This window comes from Peromyscus leucopus, chromosome 5 (assembly GCF_004664715.2).
Source record: "Peromyscus leucopus breed LL Stock chromosome 5, UCI_PerLeu_2.1, whole genome shotgun sequence".
In the NCBI taxonomy this organism is placed as follows: domain Eukaryota; kingdom Metazoa; phylum Chordata; class Mammalia; order Rodentia; family Cricetidae; genus Peromyscus; species Peromyscus leucopus.
This window is the reverse complement of record NC_051067.1, coordinates 92,497,489-92,521,212: the sequence shown is the minus strand read 5'-3', so window position 1 is coordinate 92,521,212 and position 23,724 is coordinate 92,497,489. Positions and strand designations below refer to the sequence as shown.

The window sequence follows — 23,724 nt, the reverse complement described above, 5'->3', positions numbered from 1 at the left end:
TTTCAAAAGAGGTTTTCACAAACGTTGATTGCACTTGGGATTGTAAAGTGCAACAAAAATTATGGAGGACAATTCAAACACATCAAGGGAATCGAAGCTTCAGGTGCTTCGTGCTCGATAATGCCTTAGTTTTGAGTTTATTCTATAGAGAAGATTACAATTATGTAGAAGAACTTATTTTCAAGTATTTTACTGTAGGTTAATAATATGAAAAAATCACCTGTATGTGTCCAACAATTGAGAATGATTGAACAAATTACAGGCAACGCATATGATGAAATACACACGTGCATTTGGCTACTTTTCTGTGTAAAAAAAGATAAAAAGATTAACAGAGTCCTCATAATACGTGTTCCCTGGTATTATGAGAGAAGTATTTGTTTTCTCTCTTTTATTTTATTTTGTTTCTTATTTTTTAGAGAGAGTCTCTCTGTGTAGTTCTGGCTGTTCTGGAACTCTCTAAGTAGACCAAGCTGGTCTCAAACTCAGAGATCCTCGGGCATCTACCTCCTTGGAGCTGGGGTTAAAGGCACATGCTACAAGGCCCAGTGCTCTCTTTTATTTTTGTTTAACAACATTTTCTGCCATAAACATTGTTGATTTTTAAATAAGAAACATAACAGAGTTTCAATGAGAGAAGTGTTTGTTCAGATTAATGAGCTGCATTGGTCACTTGAATTTTGGAAGACTATTCATCATTTTATTATCTAAGAATTTTATATTTGTGTGTTTTTATTGAAGCCTTGCTACACTGAGTTTACTACTTCTAAGTCCTGAGATTTAAAGTGAGTGAATAGGAAGAAGAGAAATTAAAGTTGGTCTCACAGGATCTTAGTATGGGCTGTACTGCAATATACTATTTAAAAATAAGAAATGGGGGAAATGGGAAGGGATGGAGGGATAGGAATGATACAGCTACAGTACTCACATGTAAACTTCTCAGAAATTAAAAAATTTGATTAAGGAACTCCTGTGTTCAAGTGCTGGGATTAAATGAGCCCAGCCGGAAATCTGTGTGGTTTCTGAATCTTTGTCTCTTCTATGAGAGAATTCCGGACAGGACCTAAATACGCTGAAGTAGCCTGGCTTCTTGGGTAGGGGTAGCTGCGTCTATCACAAAGGACTCGGGTCTTTTTCTTTTCTCCACAACCCTTTAGCTTCCTCATCTCCATCTTAATCTTTCTCTCCCTCCTTCTCCTCTTTTTCTTCTACAAGTTTCTGAGCTCTCTACTTGATATGCTCAAATATTTCACACGTTTCACCCATAGAGAATCGAGCAGAAAATAGTCTGTTCCATGTGATGACGAGAGTTCACTGGAAGATTTGATCCAAGGGAGCAGTCAAAAGAACCAATCTCCTCTATGTGTACATTCTGCTTGGTAGTTATGAGTATTTCCATTTTGATTGTGTTAATATATGCACTAGCAAGGGCCTTGTTAGAGTTCCAGTTTTGACTCTAACAATAGAAAATGTGATGAAAGGGTTCATGCAGGAACACATGCAGGCCAGTCTTGTCTCTTTATGTATCCCACTTTGGCCTGGAACTCACTGTATCTTTGACTGGCCTCAGGTTTGTATCCTCCTGGTTCAGCTTCTACAGCCTTGCCTGGCTGCTTTACTTAAGATTTCACGCATGCAAGGTAAGCATTATAGCAATGGAACTACACCCCAGTCCCATCCAAAGCTCTTCTTCATCTCTTAATGTTTTTGGTTAAAACACATTAAACAGCTCATGTACAAATCAAAATGAATTGGTTAGAGTGGAGTTGATGGCCTAAGAAAGATTCTTCTCAATTCGTCCAGTGCTGGGTGCTCGCTGTTCCTTAGAGCTGGAAAGCTGCAATTGAAGTCATGCAGTGATGTCACCTGACTTGTCACTGTTCTGTCAGGACCACACCTCCTCCATGCTGGGTCCTTCGCAGGGAAAGGAAATCAATCTGGGAAAGGTACCCTTGCCTACCAAGATCCACTCGGGCACAGGATCTCAAAACTTCATCTGCCACAACACTGGATCATGATGAAATGGGCACTGAGTGGCTGGTTGCTCTAAAAGGTTTTCAGAAGGATTTGGAGTACTTATTATTGGATGGTCTATGTTGAGGTGACGTGCATGAGTCTTGTGAACTGTGGATACTACCTTCTGTTCTATGGTGAAACTAAGTATTTCATTTTCTTCTGATTAAAGAAATAAATGATGCTCATTGTAAACAATTACAAAGATCCATACATGCCAAAAAAAAAAAAAAGAGAGAGAGAATTGAAAGGCTCTGAAATGCGCAATCAGATAAATGTGTGTTAGCATCCTGTTGTATTTTTAGAGTTGTCTCATACAGTTGGCATCCTTAAGTATTGCATTTTCTTTGTCTTACAAACAAGATACCATTGTTATTCCCCTATACCATTAAGCCTGTCTCTGGAATATGTTTGAATTTATAATATTTAACCAAAGAGTCTCAGTGATTCTCCCCATTGGCCACTTAGTTTATTTATAATTATTAATTATAAATAACAGTATATTGAAATCTTGTGCATACATGTCTGCCCATGCACTAAACTTATTCTTTAGGACAGTCTTAGAAGTAGAATTCAAGATCAAATAATGTGTTTTCCAAGTTTTAAATTTGTGTTGCCTTGGGCATTTAAAAATCAGATTTATGGGAAATCAGGTACTTTTTTTTCTGGATATGATTGTTTTGAATTGGGGAGATTATAGGCCATTATAATGTAAGAATTTGAACTCTGTTCTGATGGTCTGATTAGCCAAAACTGTTCAGACTCTAGGCAGTGTTACTCCAACTCTTAATTCCCTTACTTTGTGGGATAGTTAAACAATACCCCCTCCCTTTCTTCTTTGCGGCCTTTTAAGGAAAATTGAAAGTAGACTGATTGACAAGAGTTTTAAAAGCCCTTTGAAAATTAATTTAAAAAGTTCTGTTGAAGAATAAATACTGCCGATTGGGTGTTTTCTTTGTGTTAGTGAACCAAAATCAGATGTTTGGACCTCCAGTGGTTAGGGGTTTGGCCAGGAAAGCTGGAGACAATGAGACGGGCCAAAGCGGCATTTACTGTTGAGTCTAATTTCAAAGATATGCTAAAAGAAAGAAAGCTCCGCCAAGAATTTATGACTCGGTCAGAGGCAAACTTGAGAGCTATCACCTGCTTCAAGGAGGCCGCTTTGGATGAGTTCATATGTATGCACGGCACACCGCTGCAGTCTAACTTTATGACTTTTAATGACTTCGACCACCTAATCACTTGTGAAAGGATGTGCTGGAGTTTGCCTTCACTCAGCTTGACAAGGTGATGGGAGGCATATATCTTCCTTACATGAAAACACTTGTCAGCTGCATCATATTTGGTAAGACAAGCACCAATGTCACCTTGGGGGGAAGAAAAGTAACTCCACTGACATCCAATGCATATGAGTCTCCAATATGCTGCAACATCACCTAATTTCAAGTGAAATATGCAAATCCACCCTATTTTGTCTGTAGTTTTTATTTTCCTGATGCTTGCTCTAAGTGCCACATCTTCTGCTGATGGAAACATTGTGTAACTTTCTCTGAGCTGATGCGTATTTAAATATGCATGGAGGAGAATCTCAACCTTTGAGTGGAATCAACATGGCATACCAAATGCAGATCTCCCAGTCACCTGTCTGTGTTTTGTTTGTTTTGTTTTATTTTAGGACTTGGGCTACACTTATATAACCCATTCACTTTAGTTCAAACTCCTGAATTTTTGACTTTTTGTGAATAGTCGGTCAGTGGAATGAAGTCGGGGCTTATTAGGGTTTAGGACTAAGCTACGTGGGCAGCTTAGGCATGAAGGAGCTTCTTTGGAATAATGGGAAATAAGGAACTCAGATCACAGCTTCATGTAAAGTCTCTGATTTCACTAAATTTTGAAAAGCAATGTTCAAACAAGTATGTTTTTGAAGTTCTTCTGGTAGGTTAATGTGTTTATTTGATTTTTATTTCTAAACTACTTTTCACAGTGTGCCTAAACAATTCTAGGTATAAATGTATCTAGTAGACAATATTGATTCAGATGAATGCTCCCAGTGAGACCAGTGGGTGGAGGATTTCAGCATGGCGGAGCTCTGTCTCCTAGGGCAATGAAAAGTCAAGCTAGGAAGGGCCTGAGCCTTGAACACCAGAGAGGAAGCTGATGAGGTGTTATGTGACTATATGACCCATTGCTGGATGGCGACAGCAGCTCATGGAAAATGGAAATGCTCTTCTGACCATTAGCTTTCATTTAACAGACTACCCATGTCATAGGTGGAGGAAATTGTCTCTATCTGCCTCACAGTTTGACTTGACGTTTCCAGATTGCTGTGGGTCTGTAAGTTCTTTCTCTAGAATGCATTGTTGGTTTGTTTCTTTGTTTTGGCTAAATACACCTGGCTTACAGCTGGCATTTCCTAACAGCGGCCCAGTCAACTGTGGCGAATGCAGTGGCCAAAGCCTCCATTTTATCTGATATATCTTTGCTTGCATTGATGCAAGTTACATGCACTTGTCGTCTCTGTGTGGCTAGAGTGGACACTTTTCCCAGACGAAGTGTGTAATAGAATTCTGCCCATTCTGGAAGCAAACACTAGGAAAGGGTTTCTGATCCATGTGGAGCAAATGAAGGTTCTGTTTATAACCCGATGTCACCTCATTAGGTTTCAGTTGCTTCATTTCATGAAGAATGTAACCAGCTGATGCACTGAGCTAACTTCTTCTCTACAGTCACATAGCATTTCCACGTACACTGTTCTACACTCTGAACAAAGACTTCCCTTGTTCCCAGAAATGTCTAGAATCAGAAGAACCAATGTGAAAACACTGGCCTAAAAAATAGTAGGTAATATTATATGTTAAAATTCATTATAATTCAACCAGGGATAAATAGAAATTCATAGAAAACCACTTTTTAACTAAAGCTACTAATCAGAATCTATAAGAAAAAAACACATAATTCACAATATTAATAAAAACATTGCTCTTTGTGGCTGGGAGGCCATGTTGAAAATTTTCCATTTAAATTTCAAGGCTTTGTTTCTTCCCAAAATTCAAACTCACAGCTGTATAATATTAACATTATTTTAATATAATTTCCTTTTCAAAAGTTGGTTGGAGTTGGATTCCAGTAATTATCCAAGTAACAGTAACTTGAGAATTGAGTATCACTATCAATCTGAAATAAATACACGTTAAAAAATAAACTTTCACGCCTCCTGCATGTGTCTCACAAGATAGCTAGGAGAAATGATCTCCTTCTGAGTGGACTACATTTGATCTATCTGTTACTTCTCTGCAGCACTTGGACTGTTCAGTGGTGGAGGAAGAGAACAAAGAAGTGTCCCGAGTGTCACATGACTGCTTGGGGTAGTCATAAGCAACGGTTTCTTCTTGTATGAAACAATAACATTTAAATTTTGTGGTTATGCATCATGAGTGTCTGACAGCAGAAGCCATGGTGATTGGCAGGCGGTAGATTAAATTTATGGGTCTTGGGCTTTTTTTTTTTCTTAATAAGGATACCTTGAGAAAGTCCAAGGGGAATGAAAGTCAGTTTTGTCATCTCACACAGATTTCAAAGGCAGGGGGCTCCACCAGGGCTTGAAAGGTCTCTATCACCCCGCTGCTGTCTAGCCCACTTGACAATGAGACACACTGCATTTGCTCACGGTGCTGGGGTTTATCATGCAAGAAGAGTAATTATATTTGAGTTGTGTCAGCCAGCCACCCGAAAATGAAGGAACGTCAACGATGTTGCTCCAAGGAGAAGGAGATGATTAGTTATAATTATCCTCAGTGTCCAAGAAAAACGCTTCATTCCCTCGTTCTCTCGCAAAGGGGAGAGGGAAAAAGCCAACAGAAAATTCTCAGTACTTCCTGGTATTTTTGGAAACTTTTAAGGTCATTTGTTATAGGAATTTCAGATATGCTCATTGGTGTGACCAACCACTTAACTCCCTGGGGATTTCATTGCTTTGTACATAATTTTATCGCCTTTACATTTGAGGATGTGTAATACACCATTCAATTTCCTTACCATTTGTAGAATTTCCTCATAGGGAAATATTAGACAATGGGACACAAATTTCTTAATTCACCTAACCATGGTTTCATCTACATAGCACAAAGATATAAGCTATAGCTTTGGAGCTACTCATGAATATGGTGATTTGATTTATAATTCCAGGCAAGCTGAGATGATGAGATTATGTCTTCGAGTATTGCTGTTGCTTTCCTGTGTGTGGCCAGTGAGTGGTACCTATACTCAACCTCCTTTGCCTAACAAATGCACATTTTGCAGCTTATGTCTGTTTGAGACTTTTTCGTTGGTGTGCTTGATTACTGTGTTTTGTATTTGTGGCACTTTCTTTTTTAAGTTTCCATAAGTGGCTTAGAGGAAAAATAATTTGGGGACTCTTCATTTGTTGGCTAGCTCTCTTTCATAGTGACTGATATCTATAATTTCTATGTCCAATTTTGGAGCTTACATGATCAGTTCAGAAATGTTTTCTGCCACGTGGAGATGGTCATGTAGCTGGTGGACTTTCGTTATCTCTCAAATAGGTTATTATTGCTCTTATGCGATGAGAATCAGCTTCATTCATAAGTTGACATTTTCATGGCTTTGATAATTTCTCAAGACAATTCCATCAGTCAGTATTGTAGGTCATGGTACAATGAGTGCAGACAATGGATTTTAAAACGGACAAGGTTGATGTACTCGCCACAACAACAGATCAGCTCTTGACGTGTTCATAGTTGTGCAACCCCCCATGTACCCAAGATTCTACAGGCAAGGTTTTTAAGAGCACTGAGATACAAACTCCTTTGTTTGTCTGCAAGGACTCACTTTGAGAAGGAGAACTGTTGGGCAGTGGACACACGCTCATCTCCTCTGATGCAGCCATTCCCTCTGGGTACTGACTAATGAATGAACACATGTGGTTTATATTTTTAGTGTTACCTGGAACTTTTTCTTCTATTCATTTGGATTTCAAAGTCAGACTATCAGATGTCTTAGGAAGTAAATATATGCATATTTCTTCCCTTTATATAATCTATAGGAAGCAGCATAAATATCCTTACGTATATTTCACTTTTTAAAAACTTTAAAAAAGGGTTGGGTTGTGTCTTAGTGATAGAATAAGCACTTGACTCTCTCATGGCAGGACCTGGATTCTACCTCCAGATCATAAAAAGGCCACAACAAATGCAAAAATTATGATTAAAATTAAGGAGACTTCGCTTGAAATTAGGTTACTTATTCATCAGAGTATTTTAACAATAGGTTTACTTTTACAATAAGAGTATTTTATTTGGGTGATTTTATTTTGTGTCTACTTAGATGATTACTAAAATTAGTTCAGTCATGTGGCTTACCAATTGCATACATTCATTTACTGTATATATTCAGAGTGAATAGGTGTACCTTTCTTGTGTCTGTGAGCAACTTCACGGATTCTTTGCTTTCTTCTTAGTTGGTTCTTGAATTTCTTCACACATTATTTTCTGTCTTCACATTTGATAAGCAATGTAAATGAATGCTTATTCTGAAAGGAAGCTAGATTGAAGTTTGCTGACTGACTTTCATCATTATCAACTTCTGTCAAGCCTCATTGCTGGAAGAGTCTTCATCTTAGTGGGTCCCAATCTGTAGGCCAGGATACCTTTTGTTTACTAGAAGCGCACACCTTGAATATCCAGGTAGAGGGGCATGTTGATGGGTGATGGTGGGAGGGAGTATAAGCCAACATTGTCTACATAGACAGAGAATCTCTGATTGGGAATCATTAATTTCTGAAATTATTTCATGTTCATATTTTTGTTCATATTTTATTCTCTTGTCTTTCCCATTATATTTGCAGTCTGAATATGTCAAAGAACCACAATAAAAATAAACACAAAATAAGGCACACTATTTAATTTTGTCTTAAGAAAGCTGTCATAAGGATGTCTTAGGACATCCTTGTGTTAAGGACCATTTATTTTTTAATTTAAGACATTTGTTGTAATTTCATTTTGCATCATTCAGTTTTTTTCTTTATGTAACAGAAAAAAATTAACTCAACCATTCTTCTATGTCAGAGATGTGTGGATAGCTCACTGTCCTACCTTTGTTAGCTAGGGACAATGATTTTTCTATTTCTATTGTAAGTTTTCTTAGAATAACTTTTAAAAATTAACCAATATTAACACTGATATGTATAACACTTATTAAGCCCTGACTTAAAAATTAAATATTTCAACATAATTCATAGCAATAACAATAATAAAAATCCAATGCTTTAACTTTTAATGTACAACTTATTAACAATTCCTAATGTTCTCTTTGGGATTGAAAAGTCCTTTCGGCATGCATTGGGGCTGGGCATGGTTATTAATTCATTGGGGACTGGTGGATCCAGTCTTAGACTCCTCTGCCTTTCTTTGGTCCTGGGAGCCATGGAGAGGAAGGGGGGAGAGCTGGGGGAAAAGACAGTGAAGGAAGGAAAGAGACAGGGAGACAAAGCCTGAGAGAGAGCCGATGACATTAGAGGTGACACATAGCTATCATGAGCATCCTCATTCTGAGAGGAAGAATAATGAAGGGTTTTCCCTGCCTTCTACAGCCTGAGGACAGCCCTTTGGCCACATCACCCTTTCTAATCCCATTTTCTGTGTGCTACATGTCATAATCTGTAAGGTACTGGTTCCATGAGAAAACACTGAATCCAAACAGTGCCCTGGTCTTGTATTTATTTGCACTTTAAAACTGCATTGTGTGGGGAAACTTATCTGCAAAGAGAAAGCAGCAAGGACCTCATGAGAGCAGGACCACAGGCATGATGACATCCAAACCAGGTCTTTGGACTCAGCGAACCTTAACTTCCAGTTGTCTGATTTATAGTGACATTTACTAGCTAGAGAAAAGTGTGTGATCACTTTTTGTTTTTATGAGAATCCCTCCACATTTGGGATATGTTTAACTCATGCATTTAGGGCCCCATATAAATGTTTGTGCTAGAAAGTCAAGCTGACCCTAAGTATCTCAAGATCTGTAGGGCCTCCTGAGCTGTACCAAAGTGGTTTGACATGGGAAGGGAACAGGCAGTTTTCCGAGAAGCAGAGATCTGGAGACAGCATGTGAAGAGCTTCAGGGTTATTTAAATTTGAGTTGACTGCTGCATGAAGAGTAAAATGTGGTAAGAGCTCTGCATGTGGAGTGTCTGAAGTCATGAAGCCCCTGGTGAGTACCACTGTGGTCACCTTAACCAGGAAATAAAACCATCCTGCAAGAGGCAGCTGATGGATTAAAAGTATGGCAAATCTGTGCGTGTATGTCAGAGGTACAACGGTATTTGGAAACTTCCTGGGAGTTTCAGGTGGTGAAGACCGGATCGGACCTATGGAGGCAAGCTTATCATTAGTGTGGTGGTAAGGAGGGAGGGGCGGAGTACGGACGGGAAAACGAGCTGAATTTGGGGGATGGTACTGGTGTCGTCTGTCTGTTAAGGGTATATTTGCCCAAAGAGAAACTGCTAGAAGGAGCTTAATCTATCTGTTTCACAAGTGTTCATCAATCAGCAGCTATCAATATCTCACTGATACAGAAAATTTGTGTGAAATGTTTTGGGGAAAAATTATAATTCTATGAGAACATTTTCACTATTTTAACCCTCCAAATATTGATGGTTTTCATTTTATTTGTGCAACTATAAAACAAAAATACTTGCTTTGAGCTAGGTTTCCTAAGTAGAAATCGATTATAATAAAGTACACTCAATAATATCAGCTAATCTTAACAAATAGTTTAAAACAGCTTGAAAAGTAATAAATCACAGAGATATTTTAAGTGACTATTCAGTTTAGTTTTAAAAATTCTGTTTATCTCACCAAACTTTTCTCGGCTTTTGGCCATGGTGAGTGGTCCCGGTTTCTCTGCTGCTCACTGCCTAGGCTGTGGATTTGCTTTCTGCAATTACAAAAGTTTCAAAAGAAAATATATGATTCTTTGGTTTCATAGGATTTCTTGGCTAAAGATTAGAGAGTGGACTTAAAAGTCCACAAATATGCACTAAACATGTTACAGTAATCACGCTTATTGAAGCAGAAATAGAAGTTCCACACTTAAAAAAGATAGCTGTAATGGGAATACAGAGAAACATATGCTGATACAAAAGTACACTCACAGGAATTCGCTTCAACAGCCTGACTAACAGTTGAACCCATAAAGGGTACCATCGACTAGTTCCTGGACTTGAGTTTTTGACACAGCCAGCCCATCTATGTGGAGAAAGAACAATGCACAAACATTATTCCAGAGGGAGATCATAATTTGCCTTTATATTTAGTGAAATTCACTAATTTTCATTAGAATATAATGTTCTATACCTTTTTAATCTGTAGTGATTTACAAAGAAAACAAGAATGTTCCAGAGAGATTTTTCAGGTGATCTATCAGTTCCCCATATCTGTTTAATGTATTTGGCTCACCTAATACATCCTTCTTTCAGGAGAATTAATGGACACCTCAAGAACTAAGGAGCAGAAACACTTATATACATTACTAAGCAATTTCCTACTTAAAAAAAAAAAGATAATTTTGTAGGAAAGCTCCAAGTTGCTTCATCTCAAAATAATGTGAACAATGCAATAAAGCCAAAATTTATACTTGCTGGTAAATTTTGGATTCTAGTGCAGGGTTCTTTATAATGCCATTAATAGCTGTTAATAGTGCCATGACCTGATCTTTTGAATAATTCCAATATTACCTCCAAACTTCAGGTTACTCATTTCCAAAATGAGGACAGGGGAAAAGGCACCACAAGGTAGTTAAAATTTGCAAATTACAGGTGCGTGCGTGCATGCGTGCATGCGTGCATGGCCGTGCCATGGCGTGAGTGTTCAGGACAGAGGAGAACCTATAAGAGTAGGCTTTCTCTGTCATGGGAATCCTGGGGTGGAACCTGGGCCCTGAGTCCAGCAGTAAGCACCTTACCCACTGAGCTCTCTCAGTGACTCCCAAGGATTTGTAAGATTTCATGAGATGGGAAGGATTTGCATGCCCTTAATTTAATATCTATGTGGAAAACTCCAGTCACTTTAACAATGTAATTACACCTTAATTTTTACTTTAAGCTATCAATACTGTTGAGAAGGCTGAGGCATTCTTGGTGCTGACTACATCATTCAGTCTTGCTCCATTATCCTACAGTCAGTCAGCTTAGAGCAAGAGAGCATGGTAACTTGATGTGATTTAGAAAATACCACCAATTTTATCTATTGGTTACAATTGCTCAAACTTCAGCTTGAACTATTTAATGCAAAATATGGAGACTTTGCACCATGAAGTTATTCCTCCAAGGGTTGGTCTATCTCCAGGCAGGTGCAGAATCAGGCTTTATTTCTCCTCATCTCAGCCCTATTTTCTTCCTGGTTTAGTTTTCAGTCAGGTTGACTTTCAATATGGTGAGAAGAGAGTGCCCAAGAATACAGCCTTTTGAGTTTTAATCCAAAAGAAAAGTCCTTTAACAACAAGTTTATACCAAATTGAATCAAATAATTTAGCTTTTAGGTGATAATGAATTCTTCCAATTATGACACATGGGATGGGAAGGGAGCTTTCTGATTGGCCAAATCCTAAGTGATGTAACTGTTGTGCTACCACAGGCAGTTTCACCCACCTAACTCAGTTCTCAGAGACCACAGGACTCTGTGAGGGTTAGCTCTAACTGTCAACTGTGCAATTTAGAATCACCCGGGAAGAGACTCTCAGTGAAGGATTGTCTGTCTACATTGGGTCGGCATGGGCATTCCTGTGGGGAATTGTTTAATTTAATGTGGGGAGACTCTTCCCATTGTGACCGGAACCACTTCCTAGGCAAGAGGTCCTCAAGTGTGAAAGAATGGAGAAACTGAGGAGAGCCCTGGCAAGCAATCAGGTGAGCGGGTGCACACTAGTTTCTCTCTGCTCTTGACTGTGGGCATGATGTGACCAGCTGTTTGAGGTTCCTGCCTTGACTTCCCCACACCAGCGGGCCTGGAACTGTGACCTGAAATAACCCCTTTCTTCTTCATGCTTACTTTTGTCAGGCTCTTTTTATCATATCAAAAAATAAAAACAAAATAAAATGGGGCAGACGCACAGAAGAGAGGCATAGGCAGGCTGCAGGGCTCAACAAAAAAGGAATTTAACACAGAGCCTTAAAAAAGGTTAGCCAAGTCTGGGTCAACGGACCCTCTGCAGCTGAGGTCTGTGTTCACGTCCATGGCGTGTGTTACCACGGGGTGGGGGTGGGGCATAGGAATCTTTTGTGTTAAAATCCGAGGGCCTTGCTGAGCTGGCCCGCCCTTCATTGGCCCTGGGGTAGCTGGCTGTGCCTCTCATCGACAGTGCAGCAGGAGATCTGGTCTCGCCCCTCATGGGAGAGCTACTTCTCCTCCTTCCCCTCTCCCCCTCAGCAATTCTGGAAAGATGACCCCACCCCTCGTCACTGCCTCTTGCCCGAGGGAGGTGGTCCCAGTGGCCTGGACACACCTGCTCGGCTACCACCCAGATCCACATCCTGGGCCTTGCATTTGCCCACCCTAGCATCTACCCCATCTGTGGCCTGCTGAAGTGCCTGAAGGGACTAGTTCTGTGCAATGATAGTTGCAGGAGCCTCACGACTCAGGGCAACAGCAGGAAATCTGAGGAGTTTCACGGTGGGTCCAGTGTTGATGGTGTGCCAGAGCTTGAACCAGACCAATGACTCGTTGCAATGAGCATCTGCAGATAGGGCTAATTGGACAGAAGGGTCTACCGCGTGACACATTGCAGCTCCCAGTGCCACCAGGACAAATGAAGAGGTGTTGGAGAGATGGGAAAGACGGAGGAGCGAGGTGGATTCTTGGTTGTTGTTGTTTTTAATTAATTTTGGAGCGATGCTGCAGGAATAAGGGGCAGATATTGAGGGCTGGGAAGTGAGTGGGATTGGGGTGCATGATGTGAAATTCCCAAAGAATCAATAGAAGTATGTTTTATATGTGTGTGTGTGTGTATGTACGTATGTATGTATACATAAATATTAGCCGAATGAATCATTTATCAATACAAGAAGGAGAGGAAAAAACTAACAGCCCTGAAGTTGAAGACTACATTTTTCTTCTGATTAATGATAGAAGCCTTCTGAACCAATTTAAAGCTGACCTGCCTAAAGATTTGGAAATTTTGCCTAATTTGTGCACTTATTCGTTTTTGAAATCATTTATAGTGTTAAAACTCCACTGTACCCACAATGGGATGCCTCCACTTTCCTAGTTGGTAGCACGCACTGTTTCTAGTAGTTCTGCCCTATTCCCGTATCATACACTAAAGAGAAGATGTTGACATGATGGGTTAGTACACACTCTTTAGTAACTTTTGCCTATTTGTCTTGAAAAAACAAAATCGAATGAAACTTTTATGGTTAAACATTTATAAACATAGGTTCACTGTCTGTATGTTCATGTGTTAATAAAGCTTGATGGGTAAAAAAGAATCTAGCCAACAAACAAGCAAACACACAAACAAAATGCTCAGCTTTGGTCTTTGAATTTTCTCTGTGCAGTTTATGGGCGAGAGGACAGTATGAATATGTGCAGGCTGGCTCTGCTAGTGGAAACACCCCTCACACAGTGAGGAGCTAAGAGTTCGTTCTGGCATACAGCAGGTGCTGAGTGTCTGCCGTCAGTGCTTCACAGTTTTGAAATTTTGGAAAAATATCCCTTGTTAATTTTTTATAATCATAAAAATTGGGCTGGAACTTTTTGATATTTTAAAAAAGCAAAATCAATAGTTTTTTTCTGAAAAACAGTTGAGTGGGCTTTCAAATGTTGTTACTATAATATTTTGAGATTATAGATGATTGCTGAATCTTAATTATACAGGACAAAGGAGAAAGCAAGAGGTTGCCTCTGCAGAGCAATAACCACGGTTTTGTGGGCAATGCTCTCAAAATCAGCCTCCCTCTCAGGCTATGGAAGCCCTGTGATCCCACTGCATGCTGTGGGAAATGGAAGGAACCGGGTGTGTGTGTGTGGGGGGGGGGGGTTTCAGTCGCTATTTTCCCTGGTCACGCCTTGCTGTTCCATAAAGCACTGGTCTAGAGAATCCCCATTTCCATGCTCTTTGGGGCAATGTCTGGGCAATGAGAATCAATCTGTCTTTCATTGTTGCTCTTTGCTTCCTCCATCTCTCTTTTGTACAACCGAATTTTAATGTAAATATAGCTGATTGGATGACATAAGGGGATGGGATTGGTGCTCCTTGGTCTCTTCCTCTTTGTGTCTTTCGATGCAGTTTTAAACCTGCAAAACGAAAGCAACAACTTGATTTAGCCATAGTTTTAAATTTATAGAGAGAGACTTTATATATTTCTAGAGAAATTTATATATATTTGTATATATGGAGAGAGAGAGAGAGAGAGAGAGAGAGAGAGAGAGAGAGAGAGAGAGAGAGAGAGGATATAAGGATACATTATGCTCCAGCCTCTGCTACTGACTCAAAACTATAATTTTGAAAAATGTCTTGGATTTTCCAACTGGTAAGCTCTGTTTATCTATCTATCTATCTATCTATCTATCTATCTATCTATCTATCTATCTATCTATATCTATTTATTTATGTGTTTGTTTTTACAATGCTGGGCATTGAACCCAAGGCTTTGTGTGTGCCAGGCAATCACTACTACAGAAGCATACCCCAGATCAATAGTCTCTTATTTTTTACCATATCAGTAATGTAGCTTTCCTGCACAAATGGCTGTGGAGATCAGTTCCGGGACAGGTGTAGTCTGGCACAGAAGAGACATGTATACCAGTGTAGAAACTATTAATAAAACTAATATATGGGCACACTTGGGAGATTCAAAGAGGGCAGAGGTTACTTTTGTTGGAAACTGAAGATGGTTAAAGACTGGAAATGCAAAAACCTAACACATCCAATAAATTGATAACTTTTTAGCAAAACCTTAGAAGTGAACACAGATTCAACAAAAACAGTAAAATTTATACAACATGTTAATATATCACTGGGATGCAAGAAAAAGAAGTATTCCATGTAATTTAAACTTCATTATGGTTAAAGTTAATTTAAAGGATTTCCAAGCATTTTCATAGAGGCTGTATATTTTTTTTCTGAACACAGGTAAAGCTTTCTCTCTGTGTGCCCAGACATCAGGTTAAGGAGACAGCATTCGAATCTGATGGTGTTGGTTTCTGTCTGTATTTTTGTATTTTTCCGACTTTTTGAAGATTTGTCTGTTCCAACCTTTTGCTAATTAACTCAACAGTTGAAAGCCACAGTATTTTTCTAGTCTTTGAGATCAAGCAGGCCCATGTTAGCAAAAGTAGGTGTGTTGGGGAAGATGTTCACAGGGAGAAGTTGTCGCCTTGAAGCTCCTGAGCATCTTAGGTACTTTACTGCTATTATTGGAATGATGCTTTGTAAGCAATTTGTCGAAGCCTGTGATGAGTATCTAGAAGACTTTACACAAAGTACAGTTCTTCTCCCATCATGATGACCCCATAAAAATTACAATTTGTACAAATCAGACTTTGTCAGTCTTAGAAAATTGGAGTTAAATTTAAAACTTTTATGTTATGAATTTCTAAAAATTCCAAATGAGCTAAACAGATGTCTTAATCATTTTAATTGGAGAAAAATAGGAAAATAAAGAATGCATCATAGACCTGCAGTGGTGTCCAGTGACTGACTAGTTGGCTGGCTTCTTTTGAAAGAATTAAGTAAGGTTCCAATTTGTAGTTTGGAGTAAAAGGATATAGTTGAGTCTAATTAATTAGGTATTAGTTCATTTTTTACAGTGTTGAAATTTAATTCGAACCATGTGATAGTGGGCATTCAGTGGCAGCTGTGACCAGGGATAAGGAGCAGATTGTACTGGTTAGTAGCCTTGTACCTTTGAGCTGCTTCGACAAGGATCGCCTCCCAAGTTCAGAAAGGCTCCTGGATCAGGCCCATGTTCTCTGCAAAGGCTGCAGATATGGACAAGGCATGTTTTTGACTTCTCAATTTCATTTTTAAAATTACTTTTATTTACTGAATTTGTGTGTGTGTGTGCACTAGACAAGCATGCATGCACACCACAATACATGTGTGGAGGTCAGAGGACAACGTGAGAGGCTGAGCTGAGATCATCAGCCTCTGTGTCAGGCACCCTTTATGTGCTGAGTCATCTTAGCAGCCCATTTCTCACTTTGTTTCTAAGTCCATGTGGGGCGTGATACCTATTGTTTGGAATTGTTAAGGATAAATGAGGGCATGCACATAGAAGGCCAGCCATTTAGTGGACAAGTTATTACTACTACTGTTTATTGCTTTAAGAAATAATTGTAAGGCTGCATTGAATCTTTAAGATATTCACTGATTCTAAATTAAAATAAAGGAAAATCATAGACATCAGTTCTCTAATTGCCTTGAAACAACTGTCCTTATTTCTGATGTCTGTGCAAACTGGAACAAATCTTTTCAAGAATTATTTCATTGTTTGGTATCGACACTACTCTGGTACAAGAATACATCACTTAGGATGTGTGAGTCCAGAGATCTGAGTGGGCAAAGAAGACAACTCCATGCAAAGCCCAATGGGGCCAGGAACTGTGTCTGTCTCTTTAGTGAATACTGGGAAAAGCTGAGCAAAGAAAGCCAGCGTCCACTGGCTTCCGAGCCTTGCTCCCCACTTCCAGACAGTGATGACAGTGTGACCTAACTACTTACAAAAGGCAGCAACCTTGGCAGACGGTGGAGGGTGGTGCAGGCACCTGGTGTTGGCAGGTGGAAACCGGCAGGAAGGAATTTTGTGGTGAGTACTTTTCACCCAATTCTGGGATTCAGTGTCCAGTGTGCCAAGAGAAGGAGTGAAAACACACCCCAGTGAAATTGTCTAGACACCGTGCATTCAGGGAGTTCCACAGTGAGGCTGAGACCCGTCAACAGCAGTAACCTTGGAGACACAGGAAGGGGTGTCACTGTGTCTCTTGGATGTGCCAGCTCAGCTTCTCCAGGCCAGGGAATAATTCACAAAGAGAACATAAGAACAGTAAGTAGTATGTTTCTGGGACATTATTTTTTTTTAATCTTAATTTAAAAGTAAAACTAGAGGGAACAGGAGCGATGGCTTAGTAATTAAAGGCACTTGCTGTTCTTTCAGAGGATCTGGGTTCAGTTTCCAGCACCCACATGGTAGCTCATAATAGCCTGGTTAACTCCAGTTCCAACGGATCCAGCATATTCTTCTGGCTTTCATGCGTACCTGAATGTAGAAATACATTGTATTTTTACATCCCAAGAGACTGGAACTTTTTTGCTGGGCCTCACAGCCAGAGTTTGCCTGGTATTTCCAAGTTATTAGCTTTCACAGCCTGGTGCATAGCTGTAATCCTGAGTTAGGTACTCTTCCACACCGCTAGCCTGAGTAATGAGTATGTGTATGCATGTTACAGCAGTAAATGCTGGAAACAGCAAATACAGAAAGAAAACAATCTTATAAAGTGAGCGTCTGCCTTAAATGTTGAAAGCAACACACAGAATTTGGTTGATAGCGTTTGTTTGTGATCTGGGTCAGTTAGGGTAGTGACGTAATTCCTTGTAAGACTGTTAAAGATGTCTGTAAAGTGTCCCTTATCCCTTCCCTGTGTGACACTTTCTGTTCTGCTCAGTAAAAGAAAGAGCAGAGCCCTTTGTTAGGGATACACACAAGCACACAAACACAGAAGCACACACACTCAAGAACACACAAGCACACACACTCAAGCACACACACCCCAGCACACACACGTGGGGCAGGCTGATTCCCAAGACAGCCTTAAGACAGACACAGACTCAGCACCACAGAGGAACGCCTACACAGGAGGGAGAAGTAGGGATCACATTTGGGCTTGCTCTTGGTAGAATTGCTCTAAGGGGAGATGTTTTTAAATCCTTTCCTAATGCAACATGGACTCAATATTGGCGACTCTGAGCTTATCACTAATGTGTTTAAACCAATGCTCCTGCATACACTTGATACACTTACACTAATGATACACATACAAATACACATAAAAAACTCTAGAATTTATGGTTTTTTTCCTTTTAATAGACACTCCCTTAGAGACAGCATTGATATACTATGTATTTCCAAAGACTAGAAGAAAGGATTTTTAATATCTTTCATCACAAAGAAATGTTAAATGCTAGACTTTAAACATTCTGCCATATTAAGTACATGCCCAACCATCATGTAGCAGATATATAATACCTTTATGTTTTGTCTATAAGTTAAAAATCAATTTAATTTAAAAATTCAAAGGGAGGAAGTTCTGACCCTGCCTGTGTCTTTTCAACATAGGAAAGTAAAAGAACATTTCAGTATTTTATTATGAACAGGATCAACTTCCCAGCTCAAGTCTCCAGCGGTGGGAGTCACTTGAAAGTGAGCTGTAATTACATGAGAAACCAGATATTCCCATGACCTTGGGATTAGAAGCAGAAAAAGGCAACATGTAAAAGCTAACAATCTTACCAACAAGATTTTAAAATTATGCAACAATGTAACGGAGATCACTTGTAAACTTCTCCCCGTCATCTACCCTTCTTTGGGAATTGTTCATATTTGGCTGTCTTCTGCATTTTCAAGAATATGAAATCTGTTTGGATTTTTTTTTTTTACTGTGTTGATGTTTCCACCTCATTTATTAAAATAGAAAATGTCAGAAGATCATATTCCTTAAGGAATATCCATCAGCTCTTAAGAGGAGTTCTTTTTCAGTCCATGGGTCATGGATAAACAGAAAATCCAGAGGCTGGTACCCATGCCCTCAGCTGGGGTGGTCATAGAAGAAACATTTAACTATTGGGACCGATGAACGACCCTCACTTTCACCGTTAGGATGCACAAGCTTGGGAAGTCTGCCTTCTCCTTTCCAGACTGTACTTTCTCTGATACCTTTCCAAGCACATAGCTATGAAAGCAGCTTTTCTCTTCATTACGAGGGTAGACTAGAGAGAGAGAGAGTTTTCTGCAGATATTTTTCTCTAAGCCAGATGCTCAAGAATCCTAAGATCCCTGTCCTTCATCGCTCGTCTACTCACCTCTGTATTGGTCTATTTCCTAACACCCTTTAGTATGATTCATTAGATTAATGATGGAAAGTTTCCTTTATTGGAAATGCTGACCCGAAACCAACAGACCTTTGAACTGAAGTCGACAATTAGGACATCGAGTGTCTTCTGTTTCCATTATTCTCTGTATTTAGAGTGTTTTCATAGTCTTCCATTCCCACTTCCTTGCTTAATGGTGAAGTACACTCATAAATATTTAGAGGTAGATGCATTGCACACACACACTAACTTTTAAAACGTTAACTTATAAATAAATGTATTAAACTTGCAAAAGCATGCATACTTCACGAAAGAGTATGCTAAGGCTATTTTAAATAATTCAACTACTTCAAGGCAGCCGTCGAATGATACTCAGGTCAGAATTTCTTATTTTAAAGTTGAAAATATTTTGGTAGATTTCAGTGTTATTTTCAACTAAGGAATTAAACGCCATTCAGAACCAAATCATACAATAAGTCTTATGAACAAGGAAACTCTTCGTTACAGCTTAGATTTATTTTATTTTTGGGAAGTCTGTGTTCCAAGGAGATAATTTAGACTAACTTTGCTGTTAGCTGGCTCTTGAGTGTTTTGGTCTGGGCTCCTATGTGGAGCGTGGCAATGGTGAGGAAAATGAAGTTACTCTTCCCTTATTAAAATTCACCCAGCTTTAACACTGTCTGAGAACTACTAAATAAGAAGGAATGAGTAGATTTGGGTTTTAGTGGAATGACCCACTCTTACACCTACCCAAGGATTATTTCCTGGTCTTTCTTGAAAGCACATGAAGTTTGGTTGAAAGGAGGAGAAAAGCAAGGACTTGCTTTGGACTGAGATTTAAGTGAGACTGAGGAAGTGGGGTGGCTGCTGCTGGGAGCATCTACAGCGGGCTGATGGCTGTGGAAAAACCCGGAGCGTGTGGGCACAGACGCCAGAGCATCTCCTTTGCTGGATGTGACGTGTTCCTCTGTCCAAACTCCTTTGTACTTAGAACTTTCTTTTGGTTCAACCCTGTTCCAGGGAAAGGAAGTCTGTTTTGAGTTTTCTGACAGACTTTAACAACCCAGTCACATTTATAGTGTATATAAAGTTACACACAGTGTCCACTAAGGTCTTTTTGGCTTTGTAAACTTTCTGTCTCTCTCTCTCTCTCTCTCTCTCTCTCTCTCTCTCTCTCTCTCTCTCTTCTCTCCCTCTGCCCCCCGCCCCGTATAGTACAAATGTGTACAATGTGTGTGTGTGCATCATGTGTGTGAATGATGCAGGCTGGCACATGCCATGGCACCCATGTGGAGGACACAGTGTGTGTGTGTGAACGATGCAGGCTGGCACATGCCATGGCATCCATGTGGAGGACAGAGGTCAATCTCAGGTGTCAGTCTTCACTTTCTACCATTTTTTCCTGCTCGATAAGACACCTTGGCTGACCCATAAGCTCCACGTGCTCTCCCACCTCTGCTTCCCATTTACTTCTAGGAATAGAATTACAGAATGCAAACGTTGGTGTTACAGAATGCCCCACTTGTGGCATGTATTCATCCTTTACATGGAGACTGGAGATTCAAACTCAGGTTCTTATACTTGTGGACACGTGCTTTTATCCCCTAAGCCATCTCCTTAGACCTAGAGTAGATAAACTATACAGGATACAGTTTAGTCCCTCCCCCCTAGTCAATGCTACCTTCTTGTGGACAAATTCTGAAACTAATAAAAGCCACGGACATAAGTTACCAGACACGATCTTCCTAGAATTAGAGCTGAGACAGTGGAAGTTTTATTTGTTTGAGACCCTTTCAGTCACTACTCATCCTCCTGGACACTCTTACAACTCTGTGTTTCTGTGGGAGGACATGAAACTTGTCACCTCTCCAGATCTCCAGGAGAAGGCCTATCTCCGAGGTGATGCCCTTGCCTCACAAACTTGCCAACAGTTCAATATCCTCTCATGTTTGTTGTTATGTCATACTGTCCCATAGCACGCCATGCTTGTTTAGTTCCTTTGCTGCTGGTGGTGGCTGGTGCACCATAGCATATGCCTCACAGAGACTGTCAGACAAGCCTTTCAATGTTAACTCTTTACCATGAGGCTCCAGTAGGTACTCAGTTATACTTTTGTTGAATAAATAAATAAAAGTGCGCTGTGTCAAGACAGTATTTGTTACTAAAGCCATACAGAAATACTTACTACACATTTGTATATGTAGGTGTATATACAGCTGTGTGTGTGTTATATACATTTGCATGTGTCTCTGTATGTGTGTGTCTGTGTGTGAGAGGTGTATATGTGTGTGGTATATGCACGCGCGCGCGCGTGTGTGTGTGTGTGTGTGTGTGTGTGTGTGTGTGTGTGTGTGTGTACTTGCACGTGTCTCTGTGTGTATGGGCATCAGATGTCTTCCTCTTTCCCTCCCCACCTTGTGCCTCTGAGGCAGGACCTCTTGCTGAATCTTCAGTTTGGGTTTTCCTGCTAGGCTGGCAGCTGCCCAGCCCCTGTCTCTCTGTGTCTACCCAGGCCAGGCAGGACCACAGCTGACTTTTACAGGGGTGCGTGAGGTGAATTCCTGCTCCTATGTTTGTGCAACAAGTGCTCTTAACTGCTGATTCACCCAGCCCTTGGACATCAGATTCTTAAATATGAGAACTTTCAAGTACAGAACTGAACTCAGGCAGATCCTTGAAAACACAAGCTAGTTCTCTTCTGCTTTCAAGGGAGAGAAATTCAACAGCTCTAATTTAAACCTTGTTATTTGGGGCCCACATAAAATCACATATGTGGCATTATTTCATTGATGAGTCTAGCTTAAATAGGTGCTTTTGTATTGTTTCAAATATCTAATCTTTATTTAGGCTCATGAATAAAACATATTTTACCTAGTGATGATTATATTATACTTCATGTATAGTGGCTAAGATTATAAAAATCTTCACATCTGTAGATGGCTTTTAAACACCTGTTCTAGTTAGTGTGAACCGGCTACAGGAGACAACCTAGAAAGTCCAGTCATACTTGAAGATGTTAGCACTGTTAGTAATTCATATAATAACTGTAGGGAGAATAATTAAAAAAATACAGAAGATGTAGCAACACTTTCAGTCAGTTCAACCTAACTAACAATGCATGTGTATTAAAGTAGACATATCCTGGGCCATTAAGCCAACTCAGGAAGTTTTGAAGAACTGAAATTTTACAAAACATGCTCTTCTTGAAACTTTGCAAGAAACTAAAGTTTTATAGAGCATGGCTTTTTTCAATTTGGTTTTCATCACTTAAACTAGAAAATCAATAAAACAAAGATACTAATTAAAAGTATGTGATTAAGTTATATAGTTTTAAACAACTGATGAGAAAAAATAGAATTCCTAAGGGGAATGTGAAGATATCTAGAGTGAAAAGAATGCAAAAAAACTATAAATGATGAAAAATTGGGAATGCAGCTTACTGATGAGTAAAGGAAACTTACAACCATTCAATTACGGTATTAAAAGAACTTTACATCAATATTCAAAATTTTATCTTCAGAAATTGAAAAAAGTAATTTAAGTCCCAAACAGATAAAAAGATGCTTTATCAAGCAAGAAATCAAGCAGCATCAGGGTAAAGTCTCCATGTCTTAGTCAGGGTGTCCACTGCTGTGAAGAGACACTGTGACCACGGCAACTCTTACAAAGGGACATGGAGGCGTGCAGGAAGACATGGTGCTAGAGAAGGAGCTAAGAGTTTTACATATTGATACACAGGCAACAGGAAGTAAACTGAGACACTGGACATGTTTTTGGGTTTTTTGGTTTTGGTTTTTTTTTTTTTTTTTTTTTTTTTTTTTTTTTTTTTTTTTTTTTTTTTTTTTTTTCAAGACAGGGTTTCTCTTTGTGCCTTTCCTGGAACTCACTGTGAAGCCCAGGCTGGCTTCAAACTCACAGAGATCCACCTGCCTCTGCCTTCCGAGTGCTGGGATTAAAGGTGTGCACCACCACCGTCCGACACAATGGACATGTCTTAAGCATATATGAGACCTCAAAGCCCACCCCCACAGTGATACACTTCCTCCAAGGCCACACCTACTCCAACAAAGCCACACCTCCTAATAGTGGCACTCCCACATTCACTTCCTGGCCCCCATAAGCTTGTAACCATATCATAATGTAAAATGCATTTAGTCCAACTTCAAAAGTCCCCATAGTCTGTCACAGTCTCAACAATGTTTAAAAGTTCAAAGTCTCTTCGGAGATCCATGCAATCTCCTATCTGTAATCCCCTATAAAATCAAAATCAAAAAACAGATCACAGACTTCCAACACGTAATGGCATAGGATATACATTACCATTCCAAAACATAGGGAAGGGAGCATCGGAGGAAATACTGGACCAAAGCAAGACTGAAAACCAGCGGATCAAACTCCAAACTCTGCGTCTCTGTGTCTGATGTCAAACTGTTCTTCAGATCTCCAGCTCCTTTCTTTCTCTTGGGCTGTTTTCCCTCCCTGTTATCAGCTTTCCTCAGTAAGTATTGCATGGCTCTGACATCTCCAACATCTTGGGGTCTCCAAGGCAATCCAGACTTCAACTTCACAGCTTCATGCAGCAGCTTCTCTAGGCCTCCATTTGGGGACACTCCT

The 23,724-nt window shown here is 39.8% G+C and overlaps 1 long non-coding RNA gene across 1 annotated transcript in view; it reads left to right on the top strand.

The window, feature by feature from the left end:
- The first annotated feature begins 9,061 nt into the window (after positions 1–9,061).
- Positions 9,062–23,724, top strand: part of LOC119088066 — a 52,447-nt gene continuing 37,784 nt past the window's right edge. The window contains exon 1 of the long non-coding RNA XR_005091649.1: positions 9,062–9,237. This is a non-coding gene — a long non-coding RNA (uncharacterized LOC119088066). The remainder of the gene's footprint in view (positions 9,238–23,724) is intronic.